This window comes from Pteropus medius, unplaced genomic scaffold, assembly GCF_902729225.1.
Source record: "Pteropus medius unplaced genomic scaffold, Ma_sr-lr_union100, whole genome shotgun sequence".
Lineage (NCBI taxonomy): Eukaryota > Metazoa > Chordata > Mammalia > Chiroptera > Pteropodidae > Pteropus > Pteropus medius.
Genome location: NW_024340696.1, coordinates 17,597,943 through 17,616,976, shown reverse-complemented (window position 1 = coordinate 17,616,976; position 19,034 = coordinate 17,597,943). Strand labels below are relative to the sequence as shown.

The 19,034-nt window shown below is 42.8% G+C and overlaps 1 protein-coding gene and 1 long non-coding RNA gene across 2 annotated transcripts in view; both read right to left on the bottom strand.

Annotated features, from left to right (window-relative positions):
* LOC120609297 (exostosin-2-like) overlaps positions 1-19,034 on the bottom strand; it is a 78,404-nt gene that overhangs the window by 21,176 nt on the left and 38,194 nt on the right. The window lies entirely within an intron of this gene.
* Positions 4,038-19,026, bottom strand: LOC120606337 (uncharacterized). Its single transcript, XR_005653874.1, has 2 exons — positions 17,314-19,026; positions 4,038-6,388 (listed from the first exon to the last, which is right to left on the bottom strand). It is a non-coding gene; the product is annotated as an uncharacterized LOC120606337 (long non-coding RNA).

Genomic DNA, 19,034 nt, shown 5'->3' with positions numbered 1-19,034 from the left:
TTACGAAGTCTGTTTCTAAAAAAAAAAAAAAAAAAAGAAAGAAAGAAAAAAAATCTATGTCTCCAGAGTACACAGCTATTGTTAGGACCTTTTGGAAGCCTTAATTTAATATAGAGAATTTGTTTGATTCTACAATCTGTAACATATTGAAAACAAAAACTTGATTTTCATATTCGAAAAGGTTCTTGGATAGTTTTGTTAAACAGAATTTGGTAATTTGGGGGTGGAGTACTTCCGATACCAATCCACATGCATTTCTGTACAGTTTAACCTTTAAACAAGACGTTCCTGCCATTAATGAGCACTGACAAGCTGCCAGCTGTCTGTGGGGCGGCTCTTCAGCGCAGTTCCTCACCCTTTACCAGACCGCTAAAGCAGAGCTCTTGAAAACCCTGCTCTAGTCCCTTATCTAAACTCTAAGTAATCTCATCTAGTCTCAACCACTTTAAATACCATCTATAATCTGATGACCTCCAAATTTATGTTTGGTTTTGAACAGTCCTGATTTAACCAACTAGTTCCTTAATATCTTCAGCTGAATAAACAATAGGCATCTCAAACTTAACATGCCCAAAGCATAGCTCTTGGTTCCATATCCCCAGATAAGCCATTCTCTCAATCTTCTCCATCTCGATAAAGCATCTACCCAATTGTTCAAGCCCAAGACCCAGGAGTCGGCCTTTATTCCGTCCTCTCCCTCTTCCCCCGCATCCAATCCACTGCAAGTCCTGCTGACTCTACTTCTGACTCCTTCTCTTACCTAGACTACTGTAACAGGCTTCTAACTTATCTCCTTGCTTCCACTCTTGCTCTTCTAAACCATTATTAAAGAGTGATCCTAAAAGGACCATTCCTAAAAGAATATTAGGGTATGCTGTACAGAATAATTCAATTGGTGGGCTCTACGCGCGCGCACGCACACACGCGCGCACACACACACACACACACACACACGTGTGTATATATATATATATTTTTTTTTTTTAAATTTATATTATTTTCATTACATATTTACCCACATGTGTAAGTCATACGGTCATATGCTACAGCAACCAGAGGCTTCCCTAACACCCAAGTGTCCCTGGGTCCAGGGAGGATGCTTCGTTGCTTTCCCAAGAGCAGAGCCATTGTGCTAGCACTTCCCTTGTTTAGTGTGCTAGGGCTGCTGTAACAGAGTACCACAAACTGGATGGCTTAAAACAACAGAAATCTTGAAGTCTGAAATCCAGGTGTTGGCAGCCTGCGGGGGAAGGACCCTTCCTTGATTCTTCTGAGCTTCTAGTGGTTGGCTGTCAGTCTTTGGCATTCCTTGGCTTACAGACACATCACTCCAAATCTCTGTCTTCACATGGCCTTCTTCCCTCTGTGTGTCCAAACCTCTTCCTTTTATAAGTCGAATTGGATACCAGTCAAATTGGATTAAGGCCTACACTAATGACCTCATTTCACCTTGAAAAGACCCTATTTCCAAATAAGGTCACTAAGAGTGAGGACTTCAACATACATATCTTAGGAAGGCATGTTTCAACCCATGACATGTGCCCCAAAATCTTTAAGAAATTTCCTACCACTAAAACAAAACAAAAAAGGGCTTCCTATTGGCTAAGAATAACATCCAAACTCTTCAGCTTGTTCTAACGGGTCTACCCACTTTCCAGCCTCTTTTTACCATGTTCTCTCAGATTTCGGTGGCTTTTCTGTTCTTTAACCATGACTAGATCTCAAGCCCTTTGCACGTGCTATTTCTTCTGATGACTGTTCTCCTAATTCTGCAAAAGGCGGGTTGCTGCTCATCAGTCAGGTCTCTGTTTAAATGTACCTACTCTGAGAGGCCTTTGCAGATCTTCCTATCTAAGGCAAACACCATCCTCCAACCAACCCTCATCACATTCCCTTGCCCCATGCTTTCCTTCACCAATCTTTCATTTTTTAAAAAATTGTTTTGGTTACTTATCGTTTACTAATTTATTATTTATTATCTATTTCCCTCCTGTGGAATTTAAACTCCACCAGGACAGCGGTTCTGTCTTATCCACTGCAGTATCCGAAGCACAAAGAACAGTGCGGGCACATGCCAGCATTCCACACACACGTGCGGAGTGCATGAATGCGCAGAATCTCAGCAGGCGAGCACTGAGAAGGAAAGAATGAGACCAAAGAGCCTTGTCTTTTCTTCGCAGCCAGAGGCAGTATATTCCTTAATTCAGAAAGGATGTCTGCAACAGTATTGATCAACCGGTACCATTAATAATAATGTGATATCCTTTGTGTGTGAAGATCGCAGTAATAATTCACCATCACTAAGGCACATGTTTTAAATTGCTTTTCCAGAAGCGGGTGAAGGGATATTTGCTGAGTCATTACCCTGTCTTGCCCAGTCGTCCCTGTGATCATCTACATGCTTTTATGTGATGTCTGACCTGGGTCTTGAACATGGTCTGGAGTTGTGAAAAGAGCTTTCCTTTGTGTGAAACCAGCTCACCTAACAGGCCTCTCAAACCCACAACCTTGGCCTCATTAACACCATGTTGTAACCAACAGAGTTAACCGGCCACAGGCATCATCATAATAGCTGCAGACAAATGAATCCATGTCAAACATTTCCTCAGATGTGTAATGCTGCTGCTGTGTTTTCTACTCTGGGGTTTGTATTTCAGCAGATTAAAATAATATGATACTATTACAGCTTTATAGAGCCCAGAGCAGCAGCATAGTATGTGAGCCATAACCCTTGCTCAGTTTGTGGGCCTGGGCAGACTCCATTAGATGCACTGCTAGTTTCCTGTCTTCAGTATGGAGCACCTGCCTGCTCAGGTCACACCAGTACCACGCACCGATTCACCTCAGTGGAATGAGAGATTTCTGAAGCGCTCCAAGTACAAGCACTAAACTAAACACCAGGGATGGGGCGAGGTGGAGGAAAAGGCGTGGGTGGGGCGAGGGAGGCGTCCATGCAGCTGGCACCTCTGCTAGATGCAAGTTGCACCCGCCCCCCCTTCCCACTTACTTTGAATCAACACAGCTCTGTGATTTCTGCAAAGGAAGTTCAAATCACTTTCCCAAGAGGTTCTTCTTCTCAAATCCCCATTTGCAGCAGTAATAATAATATTGGTACAGTTTTAGGGTCAAATGCTGTTAAGATTTCAGTCCTCTTCTTGTTAACTGAAGCCACTTATTAATGTTCTCTCCAGAGGGACTTAATTTGATGACACTGGGTCACAGAATGCTACATATGCTGCTCTAAAAGCATCAGAGGTGTCCTGAATCTCAGATTCCTCTGGAGCCTTTAGTGAGTGCTATTCCTCACGTGGGGCCTCTCTGCCCTTGACTTATTCCAGGCAGCTGGATACAATCAAGAGACCATCCTTGTCACTTCATCTATAACTCTGCAGCTGACTGCAGGATCAAAACGGAGTGGAACAGAATGGGATGGGCCCTCTCTAATCGAGCCCCAGTGTAGTACGAAGTTCATTATGTATATAGTAAAGCATTTTCCCAGCCAGAGGAGTGAGAACTCAGATTCCATCCCCCTCTCCAAAGTCTCCCCACCTCCTACTCCAACTTTTTTCTTTTTACCCCAGGAAAACGCTCTGGGGTCAGCCTTCTGACACTCCTAACAAATGCCTTTATATATTGTAGTGTGGGCACTTCGAACTTCACATTCTATCCCTGTTGTTCTAGTAACAGTGCTTCCATAGCGATCTCAAGGCACAAAGCCATCATTCCACTGTTTACCTATACCACCGAAGTCCTCCATATATACTGCCCTTCTCTATCTTTAATCGCACACATCTTTGAAGACAGAAGCCTATGTCTGTTATAATAAACTCTATGCCTTGGTTAGGAGCTTAGGAATAATGTGAACAGTCCTTACATTTGGGGCCTATTCAAACAGAGATTGTAACAACATAATATCATCCTCCAACTGTTTTCTTTCGATCTAATTTGGATAATCTTGGTCCTAACCACCTCTTACCAGGAATATGAAAATTTTTTCCTCTGGACTTCCGGTTGAGGTTACTTGGCTGATTTTGGAGTTATCTTTTTTTTTTTTTAAGCTTCCTGAGGTTTTTTTGGGTTCCCACAAAAGTTCAAACTGAGATCTTCTACCTTTGTTTAAAGGGCACAGGAGGCAGCCTAGATTACCTCCCACAGAAGATACAATGCGGGACATGGTTTAAGTGGCTCAAGAACTAGCTCTGCCAGTGAGGAGCTGTGCAATGGACCTACTCGAGGCGCCCCGCTTTCATTTTGCCACCTACAAAATGAGGGGTCGGATTAGGTGACCTCTAATGTCCACTTAGGGCTAAAACTTTGTATCTTTTTCCTCACTAACCCATTCCCACGGGAACTAACTCATTAACCGTGATCAGCTGCGAGCTGGAAGTCTCTAAAGAGCATGGCCTGCAGGATTAAACTTCGTTTAAAATGCCGTACACATATGGGTGCTCATGAGTGTTCCTGAGAAGAGGATGATGCACTGTATCCTGAGCCAGCTTAGAGAGTGCATTTTAAACTCAGGGTGTGTGCTAACCACAATCAGATTCAGGAAACTGACTGTGGGGAGAAGGGGGAAGGTGTAACCACAGGTGGTGCCCATCTGGGATATACAATTAGGAAATCATGGATCAGTTCTAGGAGAGAAGTAACTCTCTGAAGTGGCTGCTACAGTCATCACACTTTCAAAGGCACAGTTCCGTAGGGATATTGCTACTGGGTGAGACGGATACCACATGTATTAGGATTCGTGAGCCAAGAGATGGACTAAGAAGGGGTAAGGTAAATGGGAGCGGGGGAGGGGAGACATGGATCCAGGGTGTACCAAACTGGGCCGGGGCTTCATTTTTCTCCTTGCACACGCCCCTGCATTTTGACAATCCCTAACCAACAGAACTCTATGAACCAACCCAGACCCTGTGGTCACATGCTTATTTTAACCAAGGCAGAGCTGCAAGGAACCCAACTTGCAAATGTCTTTGAATTACTGGCCCTTCTTCTCTTCAGGCTTGTGTTGCATGCTGCCCAGATGGGAAAGGGGTAGCTGGCTGGATTCCAATTCCTAGCTGGTTTCCACAGAGGAGCCAGTTAGTGGATTCACTCTCAGCCCTCTGGGAACAAAGCTCACCTTTTATATTTGGAATTTCCTGAAATGAAGTGGAATGAAGGGGCTGATTGGCTTCATTTTCAGCTCATGCTTTTCATTACACTGGTGGTTGGTAGTTTCTGTCAAGGGGGCACTTTGCAGAAAGCCAAAGAGTTTTTGTCCACATCTGGGACACAATTAAATGCTAATGCTAGACATCTAGAGCAAGGGCGCCCTAAAGTTATCACCTGGACTTCTCTAATGCTGACTGGTTTTGACAAACACATGTACATGCTGTGTTATGCATTTAGATCTACCTGTTCAATCACGTCAGTCTGCCCGAGAGACCTTTCCAACCCAAGGCAGGATTCTGCTTAAAATAAGTCAAGAAGGAAAACCGGTATCATGGGAAGGCTTCTGGGGTTTTGGCAGAGATCCTATTTGCCCCAGTCTGGCTTGAGGTTAGTGCCTTGGTGCTGGGGACATGATCTCCAATCCTTTCAAGTTCCTGCTTCAGGCCTGGGGCAGTGATGAAGGCAAAAACACAGCCTGGAGCTGGCCACAGTTGACAGAGGAATGTCTGCTATTAGATCTTTCGTCAGGTACCACTATTAGGAAGACATGGCTGAAAAAGGTGGCTTTAAAATAGTCCCCTCCTCCCGTATCTGTACCATCTCACCAGATGGCATTACTACGTGCCTCTGTGGATGACAAGAAGCAGCACACTTTTATGATCTGAGCCGCTGGGGCCCTGCCTACACTACCTCAGATTTGCCGTCAGAGATCATTTGGAAGGCAGAGATCATTTGACACAGTTCCCTCACTGCATGGATGAGAAAATTCAGAGCTGGAGAGGAAGTGGCTGTCCTAAGGTGACGCTGCTAGTTCAAGCTGAGTCCTAACTCCCAGAGTGATTTCCCACTCTTCTGATCTGAAAAAGCATCTCGTTTCCTGAAGCTCAGTCCCTCCCTTATAAAACAAAGAATTCAGATGATGTCTTAAGTCACAGTGCCATGTTCTTCGGCTCTGTGGTGTTAGTGGTAGAGGTGGTAAGAGTCACAGAATGACCAAGTCGAGCGCGGACGGGTGAGGAAAGGAAGCTGAAGAATAGGACAGAACCCTTTGCCCCCAGCAGTACTCATCTTCTAAAAGCTGAAGGCTCTTCATGAATGTGGTTCCCATTTAGCAAGGAAAGCCACATGCTTACACCATTAAAAGGAGGAATTCTCGTCAGCTGTGTAGCAAACGAGCGAGATTCCACACATGACATCCCGGTCCTACTGGAACCTTGTAATCCGTGAGGCTCTGGGGGAGAGAAGGAAACACAAGCAGAAGGCAGCTGAACGAAAGCTTAAACTCAACTGCTATTTTTCATGAGGCGATGAATCCCTTGAGAGATAATAAAGAAGGAAAGAGGAGACGTGAGACTGAGGGGATGGGAGGAGGAGATGGTCAGGAACGGGCCGTGGGCTTTCCGATTTTGGGCTCCTTAAGACCCACGAAACATGAAATCACTTTCACTTCCACGAGCTCCACTCCAGTGGGGGGCATACTATTTCTAAGTCTAGTCCCAGGTCACCGTTTAATGAAGTTAAGAGAACTGTGATCACAGGCCAAATGGCTATTCTCTTTAAAGCCTGCACGAATGGAAACAGAGACTTTAGTTTTTATAAATAATCATTACTGGGCTTTTGAAATTTCAAGTTGATTTTGGTGAGGCTCAATTTAAATGACTGGGGACCAAAGATATTAGTTCTTGTCCAGCAAGGAGGAAATAACTCTCTTTACCTCAAGTCACTGCGCTGGTGACTTCCATCCCTTGCAGTCAGGGATGCTACTGCAAAACTGGCAAAGTCTTTTTGTTTTTCTTCTCGCTGCAGAAAGGGAGGAAATGGCATTGACCACAAACTCCATAATCCTGGCTGACTTCAAAGCATAAATGTGGTTCCAAAATAATTCCTTGGTGAGTTAATTCATCCTCGTGCCCTGTATGTGCTTAAACACCAGAATCTCTTGGGAGAGGATCAAGCAGCAGGGGGCTCTTTCGAGTTATTTATTTATTTATATCGCACCTATCCCCGCCCCCCACCCCGAATGATTCGGGATGGCTCCCAATAAAAGGCAAAAACGACAATAAAATCCAAACTGTCAAGACAGATGATATCCTTGACAACATTTAAAAAACAAAAACAAAAACCCAGAGATGTTCCGTCTCTCTTAAATATCAAGTTCTACAAAGGCAATCCAACAGCAAGCTACAGTTGCAGAGTTTCGGGATGAAGAGATTTGAGTAGTCCTACTTATTAATTCATTTATGCATTCAACGGACAGATACTTGAGCTACCACTATTTTTTTAATTAAAAAATTTTGAGATAATTGCAGATTTAAAAGAAGGAAAAAATGCAGATACTGTGTACTCTTCTTTACCCAGTTTCCCCTAATGGCAACACCTGGCAAAACTATAGTATGATATCATAAGATGCTAAGACTGACACAGTCAAGATACAGAGCACGTCTGTCACCACTAGAGTCCCTTCCGTTATCCTTCATAGACATCCTCCCCCATCCAGGCTCCCTCTGGCAGCCGCTCATCTTCATTTCTTTAATTTTGTAATTTCAAAAAGGCTACATAAATGAGGTCATATGGTATGTAATTTCTTGAGATCGGCTTTTTTCATTCAGCATAATTCCCTAAAGATTCATCTAAGTTGTTCTATGTATCAGTTAGTTTGTTCCCTTTTATTGCTGAGTCGTATTCCACAGTATGGATGTACTAGTTTGTTCAACCGTTTACCCACTGAAGGACATCTGGGCCAATTTGTTTCTGGCCTTTACAAATAAACCTGCTATGAATTTGTGTGGGCATAAATGTTCATTCCTCCAGGATGAATGCCCAAGAGTGCAACTGCTGGGTCATATGGTAATTGCGTGCTTAGTTTTATAAGAAACTGCCAAAACTGTTTCTCCAGAGTGGCCGCACCATTTTACATCCCACCAGCAACGTATGAGTCATCTAGTTTCTCTGCATCTTTACCATTTACCAGCATTTGGTGTTGTCACTAATTTTTAATTTTAGCCATTCTGATAGGTGTATAGAGATATACAATTGTGGTTTTAATTTGCATTTCCTTAATGGTTAACAACGTTGAACATCTTTTCATGTTTATTTGCCATCTGTATATCCTTTTCCGTGAAATGTCTGTTCATGTCCTTTGCCCATGTTCTAATCGGACTGTTTTTCACTGTTGAGTTTTGAGAGTTCTTTACATATCCTAGATATTTAGTCCTTTGTTGGGTATGTAGTTTGCAAATATTGTCTCTCAATCGTAGCTTGCCTTTTCATCCTCTTCGAAAGGTTCTTCACAGAGCACAAGTTTTTAATTTTGACGAGGTCCAATTTATCAATTTTTCCTTTTATGGATTATGCTTTCGGTGTTAAATCTAAGGACTCTTTGTTTAGCCTGAGATCCTGAAGATTTTCTACTTAAGTTTTCTCCTAAAAGCTTTAAAGCCCTATGAATATATGTAAGTCCATAATTCACTTTCAGTTAATTTTTCTATAAGATGTAAAGTTTAGATCAGGGTTAAATTTTTGCCTGTGGATATCCAGTCCGTCCATCACCATTTGTTGAAAAGGCTATCTTTCCTCTACTGAACTGTTTGCACCTTTTGTCAAAAATCAGTTGCCCCTCCCCCATTTTTAGGGACTATCTTACACTTAGAAGAGTAAGCACAAAAATAAAGCATATTTATTAAGGAGTCTGCTATGTAGAAAAGCTAATGATATGCATAAAAAGCTAGAATGCTTAATAGAAGCAAGAAGATAGGCAAAAGTAGGATTACTTCTGGGTTGGGGGTGGGAAAGCAGGGAATAAGGAAAAGCCTTCATGAATTTCATTTTCAGGGAAGAAAGGAAAAGAAAGTTAAATCACAAAGTTAGGATGAGATTCTCATTGCCCCCAGTCAGGTAAGTCAGTTGTACAAAATTATTCTTTGCTGTCTATTTAGCAGGCCAAGAAGGAGACCAGGATTATCCCATCAAATACAGAATAAAAAATTATGTAACTTTGAACGACTTCTTATAATTTTACTCACAGAAACTAAATCAGAGAAAATTCAATGTCCAAACACATTTCCGCTCATTTAGCTAATAAATATTTACTGAGCATCTACTATGTGTCAAGTACTGAGATGCCAGTAGCAAAAAAGGCACACAGAATCCTGTCTGAATGGACGGCTCTAAAGGGAGTTTTCCAGTTCAGCCCCAGGTCTCTGCTGTGGATTTCATTACGGCCCTGGTTACTCCTTCCTTCCTTCTCTTAGAGCGGAGTATCAATATTTAACCAGGACTTGCGCCCCGCCCCTCAAATCTTCAGCCCAACACAAAGGCTGGCTGGGAACTTTTAAAGGTTTCCAACTCTTGATCTAAACCAGCCAACAGATAGTAGCAAATATACTGCAACCATAATTAATGTGAATGAACCCTGGGTACTAACTGTTGAGCACCAAGCAATCGATGCGATCTAAGAGATGAGCTATAAATACCACACCAACCAGTTCACGTCAATTTGTAGAGACTCATTTTCCAATTGTGACATTTCTATGGTCAGGGGACTATTCTGATCCTTTAAGTTTTCTTTCTTTTTATTCTTCCAAAAAGTGGAATTGCTATGTCCAATGCAATAACGATCACCAACCACTGTCTCAAACTCATGATTTTGCAAGCAGACTTACAACTGGCAGAGTGTAGCTTAGCAATTGGGAACAGCACAGCCTTTTCCTTGGAAAGCCATAGCACTGCCCTTCTGAGAGCTCTGATGGGTGATTTTGGGGCCTGGATGCTGCTGTGGCTTTCATTTCCTCTGGCCCTATGCCAATTCCTGCTCACACACCTTCCTTAAGCATCTCTATCAAAATCAGGGCAGATAAGCAGCCCATGCAAGACAAATTCCCCATATCCCCAAATCAGAAGCCAAATCCTGAAGCTCTGAATTCCTGGAGCAGTAAAAGCCTGTAATCAATCTCAATGAGACAACAGGCAGCTTTCGGAACAATAACCTTCAAACATATGGATCCTTTCAGGGTTAGAAGACCACTGCAGATATGTCCCTTTGAATGCGGGGAGGGGCGTGTGCACTCTTTAAACCATCAGGTGTGCCAACACCCCACATTAAAGTAACTACCCCACATTATAAGCACTTGCTCCCGAGGCAGGAAGCAACGAAGCCAGGTGGCCCTGATGGAGCTGTGTTGAGGCCCCGTAGGCAGCGCTAAGGGCTGGGAGCGGAAAGGCCACGAGAGCTCTTTCCTCACCGGCACTGCTTGGCACAAAACAAGCAAGTATGAAAAACATCTTGAAACCCACCTGACTTATTTGGGATGGGAGTCTGTGTGCAGGAGACACCCTTTGACGGTAAGATGTGGCAGCAGAAAGCGTGTCCCCTTCTCTTTGGGAGCCAGAGTCCTTCGCTCTACATTTGAGGTTTCATTAATGGCTGTGTAAACAAATTCCGAGCTTGTTATTTCTAATGTGCTCAGTGGGGAAGGAGAAAGTGTCACTCTATTGTAATTCCCAACTGGGCGCTTTTTCAAACGATCAGATGTTATTTCACGGTTCGGTATATGTATTCGATTTCCTTCCCTTAATATTTGTTTGGCTTGTTCTCCGATGGGGACTGGGCACTTTGGAAAGGCTCTGAGAGGTCGGCCTGCACTGAAGCCTCTCTCAGCACCTCTGCGGGCTCCTGGCCGCTGCTCTGGATCTCCTTTCAGCAGTTCTCACTGCGGCAGCCGCACGCACGGACTATTTTCCCTCCAGGTCCCGTGAGTCTTGGGGGTGTAAATCAATGCAAGCTGGACACGGGACAGACCTAACCGATTACTCAGCTCTCCTACAGGCCGAGAACAGGGAGCCTGAAGCGATGTGGAGACTATCCCGGGAGAGAAGTCTCTGAGAAAGAATGACTCACCTCTGACCACAACCTTTCACGTGTCTCCTCTGAAAGAACCTCTGGCCTTACCTTACAGGGAGGGGGACGCGCATAGAAAGAAACGAACCATGTGTCCCGTTCCCACTTCTGAAGATAAGGCTCTCTACAAAGGCAGCTCCTCAGGTACTTAAGTGAACGATGGAGGAAAGACAGACAGATGTCCCTTTCAGTATTACGGCCAGGCCCAGGATAGGTACTCAGAGGGGACTGTCATTCACTCAGATAGTACAGGCTCCAAGAGAGCATACAGCCATCAGCTTCTTCAGACACTCAATGAAGAGGGCACACCACAAGTCCTAAGGAAGTCAGAGTTACAAAAAGCTCAGTGTTGGCAAAATGGTTCCAGCTACACTGTGAAGCTTTAGTGCCCAGTGAATGCTGATCCCAAACAGCTTTGGCAAGGTTAGATCTGTGCGTGCCAAAAACGGCCCCAGCTCACAGAGAGTCTCAGTGGCTGCAGCCCTGCAGCGGCCGTGTGGATGAAGTCCTGACTGGCTCCATCGGGCACTCCTGCTGCGGTCTATCATCCAGATAAGAGCAGAAAAGACTTGAATTCCCAGGCTTGCCAGTCACCCACTGGGTCAGATACTGTGAAGGCTCAAGGACCTGAGTTGGCCAAGAGGTCGAGGAATGGAAATCTAAGGGTCTAGTTTTCTCACTGAAGACTGAGACACTTCCAATGACTGGACCATCCGTCTACTGCAAGCATGTCCCTCCCTTAGGGACGCTCCTATTAGTCTTGGCTACGCAGTCATCGAGCTTCTTGCTGTCCCGGATGAACTCAAAGGGTAAGCCCGCTCTAGATCCCATGGCAGGATGAGATAAGTGGTTCCGTGTACCAAAAAGAAAAACCTTTCAGAAGAGACCCTCCCTGTATTCCCAACAAGATAGCACATTTTCAGATTTAGAACTCTGAGGCTGAAATCTAGGGAGAGAAGCAGTTAATTTTCTATCAGAAGGATTTTTACTACAAGTTTGTGAGAAACAATCTTTAGACCCAATCCAAGACTTGTTTTCCATTTATCTGTTCCCCAGACCTGGTATCTGTGGCACTTTTCACTGGCAGAAGGCTCAGAGAGGGACAACAAGACAGAGATAGCGTTTTTGTTGTTGTTGTTGTTGTTGTTGTTGTTGTTGTTGTTGTTAAGTTACCTGCTAGTTTTTAAAGAGATATTTAGGAAGTATAATCCCATGATAGGTTGTTTCCATCTTTCAGATCTTCTAGTGAGAAGAGAAAAAGTGGGATGGTTTATTTAGAATCACAGATTTTACCATCTCTCCCACTCTCCCTGGAGGAGTATACAGATAACTATAAATTTTACTGATTACGTTTAAAATGTAACTGTTATATAGAGCCTCGGCTCTGGAATTCTCCAATTAGTTGAGCTTCCTCACCACAAATTAAGTCTGAGCTATGTGTAGGCCTATCTTTTCCTTTTTGGTTCTCCAGTGCATTTCTCCACTGCCACTGCCTAACTGGCTTTCCCTGTCTTCAGTCTCTGTCATCTCTAATTCATCCTGCGACCTGCTTTTACCATTCACCTCTCTACAAACCTACCTCTTTACCACCTTACACTTTTCAGCTGGCCTCTTCACCCGTCTGTCAGCTGGCCCTATATTGCCTAAGCAACCTAGGTTCCATTGTTCACCAAAAAACAAGTTCCGCCCTCATCTCATCAATCTGCTTATAACTTCCCTGTGCAACCACACATACCAAGCTTATCCTCACTTTGCTCCCTCTCCTCTTGGTGCGTCCTACACCAGGAAAGCCCACTTAAAGATGGTTTTTTGTTCTCACGAAAAAAACAAGAGAGAGACAGACATTTCAAGTTCTTCTGATTTCCTCCCATGATTCTTTGAAAGTGTATACTTGCCATTGCCTTGTGGAGTTGTGAACACAATAATACAAATAAATTCTCGTAATTTGTTAGCATCCAAGAGGTTTACCCAGCCTCTGTCGCCCATGGGATACCCAGGCAGAGAAAGAAAGGCATCAGCATTTTGTGCACCTAATAACATCCAGTTGCTCTTCGTGAAGTCCATTCCCCACGCGAAGTACTGACTTTATAACCAGTATTACTAGCCAAGAGTGTTTCACATCACTCAGGTGAAAAATGTTCAACACTTAAGTGCTACTAATAATTTTTATGGTTGGAAATGAGGATCAAAGCATAAAAGAAAAAATAAATTCACGGGTTCATACATTCAGCCAAGTCTGCATGGCTCATTTTCTGCCACATGTTTTAAACGGTCTCCTTTAAAGGCGGGGGAGGGGAGGAGGAACAAGTTGCATTTTATTTCCCAGCTCTTTAGGACTGAAATAAAAGCAGACAGACTTGGGGGAAAAAAAAAAAAATCAAACATTCGAGTAACACTATACACTGCTACTGTTCCCCCAGGAGCTCCTTGCAAATGAGTATCAAGAACTCAATAGATACTTTCCTGGAGAAATACATAAACAGATAAATAAATTATTCCAGGCTGAAAAGAATTTCAACATCTGGTAGCTCACTAGAGCTTGTCAAACAAGTCAGAAACACGCAGGGCCAGAGAAGATCATTCTTTAGCTTCTGATTTTGGGGCTGGAGAGGGAATGTAACATTTCCCAAAGCTCTTTGCCTTCCAACAGGGAATATGACCCATTTAAACAGGCAAATGACCCTTGTGTTTTCTTCCAATTAAACAAATAACGGTACCCAGTATTAGGTCTCTAATCCTAATGTCTGCGTGCTCAAGTCACAGACAGTGGAAGAAAAAAGGCCTTTCCTACACGGGCCGGCCTTTCGTTCCCAAGAACTTGCTCTGTTGTGCCTTTAAGGGTCATATTTAATGTGCATTTAACACTTTAAAGATGTAACTTAACCTCTTCGCACCTCAGTTTCCTCAGCAGTAAAGCAGAAAGAGGCGGGATGATCTCTGGGTCCCTTCGCGCTCTGAGCTTCTGGACTGTGGTTAAGAGGCATGCTGGGATTCTGATGCTCTGGCCAGATCGGCAGGGAGGCCTGAGGGTGGGTCCCCTCTTGGCAGCAGCCTCGTTGACACACCGCAGCACGCAGCACTAACATTACGAACTTGTGCTACAATCTGACAAAGGCCGTGGAGAGCACTGCTGCGGCTCTAGCAACTTCCTCCCGGAACGGGATTCTGGGGTTCACTATCATTTTCAGGCTGTTCTTCCCCCATCGCTCCTCCTGCACCTCTTAACTCTTATGTCGGGCCCACATTTTCTTCTCACGGCTTTGGGAAGTGAACAACCTGTGAGCTGCCCTTTCGTCTCTGCTCAATGTCCCTTAAGTAAGCCATGAAGACTATTGCTTGAATGCAAATGGCAAATCTCTACAAATCCATGCTTCTAACCTCTGACAAAAGCACTGCCTTAAAATGCCCTCGCATTTGTGTAAATCAGGCTGAAACTCTGCTGCTTGAGTGGACGTGAGAGGCCTCGGAGGAGGCATCAGCAGAACCACGACCGAAACGAGTCCTGGTCCAGCACACTCCACCCTGGTTGTCCTCCATTAACATGACAGCTGTATTTGCCCTTTGCCTCCTAACATGCTGCTGGCCATCGCCTCCAAATACCCCTGGATCCTCACACATGTGATCTCTCTGAGTTTCACAGGAAAGGAAGGCGTCTGACATGCTGTATGTACAGAAGTCTGGTACTTCTTCCCATGGAACCACTTCAGCAGGTTTGCCTGCACGTCTGGTCTCTTAGATTTGTTACACCTGAAGGGACTGCAGGACATCATTTACTCTGTTCTTCTGTCTCCAGGCCGGACTGGTAAAACCACTCTAGCTACTAGAAGACTGCTGGCTTCCCCTTTCTGAAAAATTCCCAGATGGGGAATTGTGTCTCTTCAGATTTCTCTAAAAATTCTTTGGAGGCACAGCAAGAAAGGCCTGTTGCATGGTTTCTCTTTGATTCTCACGAATTCAATAATATGTTTAAACTATTTTTTATTTAAACTAGGATCATGAATTTAACTATGACAGAAATGATAAAGGCTATAGAAAAAATAAATAAGAAATAGAGATGCCTATTTTAGAGAGAAACAAGCAGGGGGGACATTTAGATTAAAATTAAAAGTGCCAAGGTAACGAACCTTACTTAATTGACCTAGTAAGATCATTAAATCTACAATTGCAGAATGTATGCTTTTTTAGTGCACACAGAATATTTAACAAAATAGACCTTTTACTGGGCCGTATAAGCTCAATAAATTTCAAAATGTCGAAATCACATGGAATATATTTTCTGACCACAGTGGAATCAAATCAGAAATCAATAAGAAAAGGGGAATTTTAAAAACTGTCAAAAGTAGACAGTATACTTTTATATAACTACAGGTTAAAGAAGATATTACAGTGCAAGTTAGGATATATTTTAAACTTAAGGATAATAAAAATATAACAGCAAAACTTGGGAATATACCCAAGGCAATAATTAAGGAGAAATTTACAGCTTTAAATGCTATGTTAGAAAAATATTGAGATCGATGATCTAAGCTATCAAATTAAAAGGCTAGAAAAATAACAGCAACAAACTCATGAAAGTAGAAGAAATTAATGGTTAATGAAATACAAAGCAAATATAAAGTCAACCAAATCAGAAGTTGATTCTTTGAAAACATTATGACATTGCTATACCTCTAACAACGCTGATCAAGGAAGAGAAAAACAAAAATTACCAATATCAGGAATGAAAAAGAATACATCATTCCAAATCCTGTAGACTTTTAACGAAATAAGACAAATGACTTTATAGTAATACATTGTATGATTTAGATGAAATGAACAGATTCCTAGAAAAACACAACCTATTAAAAACTAATACAAGAAGAAATAAAAGAGTCTGAATAGTATTGGAGCTATTAAAGAAATTAGGTCTATAATAAACATGCTAGAGAACAAAGGGAACATAGAATGGGTAGTATAATAAGAAAGTTATAAATATCAACTATGGTCTCATGACCAAGCTACAGAAGCAAAGAATGTATTGGCCATGCATATTTTCTCCTTTCCTTGCATACATACACAAATTTGTCTCCTCTTCTTTTCCTATTTCTATTTTATATAAGAATCAATGTTACGATTACTCAGTGTATACATAAATTTAGGCAACTTATTCTTTGGATGTTTGTTGCTTCCTGATAAGTTTAATGTCCTTGCTCAAATTCTGAAAGTTTTCAGCCATTATTTCTTCAAATATTCTTTCAGTCCCATATTCTTTCTCTTCTTCTGGAACTCTGATGATGTGGATGTTATATTTTTCGTGATTGTCTCCGAGGTACTGTTCAGTTTTTTTAAATCTATTTTCTCTTTTCAGACTGAATAATTCCTGCTGACTTATCCTCAAGTTCACCAATTCCTTCCTATCATTTCCATTCACCTATTGAGCCCATTGAGTTTTAAATTTAGGTTACTGTCATTTTTCAGTTCTGAAATCTCCATCTGGTTCTTTATATCTTCTGTTTCTCTGCCAAGACTTCCTCTTTTTCCAGTGCGCATAATTGCTTATTAGAGGATATTTTTATGATGGCAGTTTTAAAATCTATGTCGAATAATTCCAGCATCTGTGTCATCTTGGTGTTGGCTAATTTGAGACCTGGGTAGTGTTCTATATCACAGTTTATTTCTCAAAGCTTTTGCTGTATTGATTCTAGTCAGTAATACGCACGGGCTGATTGAAGGGAGGAGGGAGAGAGTGTGCCCAGGACCTCAAACACAGATTTAAAGAATCCCTTTTTCGGCTTCTCCTTTGCAGGATCTTCCTTCCAGCCTTAAACTGGGATGAGATGAGGCTCTGGCTCTTTGCTATCTGGGAACAGTGAGCAGGACTCCTCGCCACCAATCTCCATAGCTGCCTCTTTGCTGACGTTCACTTAGTGCAGGGCCTGGATGGGCAACTGGGTTCCATCCCACAGGTCAACAGGGCTCTGCATGACAATCTCCAAGGTCACAGCATCTAGCTGGCAGAGGTAATGGAAAGCTTCTTTTGTGGTGTCTGCCTGGTGCACAGTGGGTATAGTCAAAAGGGTTCCATATGCAAGGGCTGCCCTCTTCCCAGTCTTTGGCAAGAGAAAGTCGGTTTTTCTTGTTTGCTTGCTTGCTTGTTTTTATCTATGCCTGTAATTGTTATGGCCTTCTCTAGCACTGAGACCGTGGAGGGAAGGGAGAGAGGGAGGGAGAAAGGGAAGGAAAGAGGGAGAAAGGGAGGAAAAAAACCCACGGGAACTCACTGCTGGGACATCCCTCAAGTCCTGACGTTCCTAGCCAGTCTGTCTTCCTCTTCCAGGAATAGGGTGAAATGTGCTTACTTGATCTTCTGCAGAAGTGAAAATCTACAATTTATTCGTTGACAGAACATTCAAATAGAACTGTGATTAAATTAAAAAAGGAATAATTACCCAGAAGTTAATATTATGACCACTGGGACTTTGTGTCTCCTCCTTGGGGGAGAGAATGAGAAGTCTTTATTTGTATAGGGGATGGCTGCATCTTCTAAGTGGAAGAATAAAGTTGTTACTATTGCTGAATGAAGTTCAAATCCATGTAGAAGGCTGTGTATGGACACTGAGAAGCCAAAGGGGTAGACTGTGCTAGTTATTAAGCTATTGTCTCACAACCCCACACCTGCTTTGTGACGCTGGAGCTGAGACTCCGCAAGAAGAGGCAGCTCTCTGTCTTGGCTATACCATTCTGAGTGTTCCCTTTTTCCACAAAAACAAACACATGGGCATAATTTGAAGCTATTATAGGCAATGAAGAGAGAAAATACTGGCAGAAAAAGATTGATCTTTAAGCCGTGAACTGGCTAGAGAAACAAGGTAATTTGCTTTTTTAAAAAATGGGATAAATGTATGCTTTACGAGCTATTCTCAAGCCTCCCGCTGGCCAAGAACTATACTGACACGCCAGCCTATTTCCTAACAATTTTTTACACTCAAATGGAGCTATACACATATATATTTGGGAGGAAACAAACAAACCCGGGAAAACTTGAGCTTTTAATTTTTAGTGGTGGCAGTGGTAGGGGGATTCCTATTTCTTCCCCTTAAAGTCCACTTTTCAGGGTTAGAAAATAAATTCCTATAATAAATATATGTACCAAATATGACTTCACTTCCTAACAATTCCTGATTTCGTAGAATCTCAAATTCAACAAATCCTGAATCAACTAAAGAAGATGGTTGGTTACCTTTCTCCCAAAGGCAAGATAACTATTGGGGATAAATTTCAGCACTTTCCCCTGTGCCAGCTGTAGCTAATTGATTTATACACTCTGTTTTGCTTAGGTCTGATACCCCCATTAAACCCCTGCAGCCACCATGCATCTCCCGCACATCCTCCCTGACAGAGCTCATCAATTCCTATTGCTTTTCACCAGGCCTGGGCTCTGGCACTTTCCCCGAGGGAGACCTTTACTGGTCTCCATACTTAACCCTTGAACCTGGCCTAATCCATCAGCCGCACTGAATGAACGGTGATAGAGAGTGTTTCTCCCTAAAGACAGGCAGCCAGTCTCTCCACTTAAAACTCAGGAAAAAAGCCATCGACGGGCTCTGCTTTCTGTTTGTCAGTGTCGCCAGCTTCTTCACTTACTGATGTTTTTACTGTTGCGGTGCCGAGCTGCTTGAATCAGGGGAAGCGCTATTCAAAAGGAGACATCAATTAAGTGCTTGTTAAACGCTATAGCTGCTCTTTTGAAAATGTCCCCCGGGACTCTCCTTGGGAGTTCCCAAAACGAGCGGAGGGCACAGCTGTCATTCTGGAATAGGGTTTCCCCAAAGTTTTAAAGAACAGCTTCATAACCCACGCTCCTGTGCACGGCTCTGGACCCTACTAGAATTCTAAAATTCTGACTTTAGAGAATGAGATATAATACTCTTTATTAGGAACAACAAACAATACTAGGATGTGAATATTAAATATGTAAATAAACTGTTGAAAGCCTCCTTAC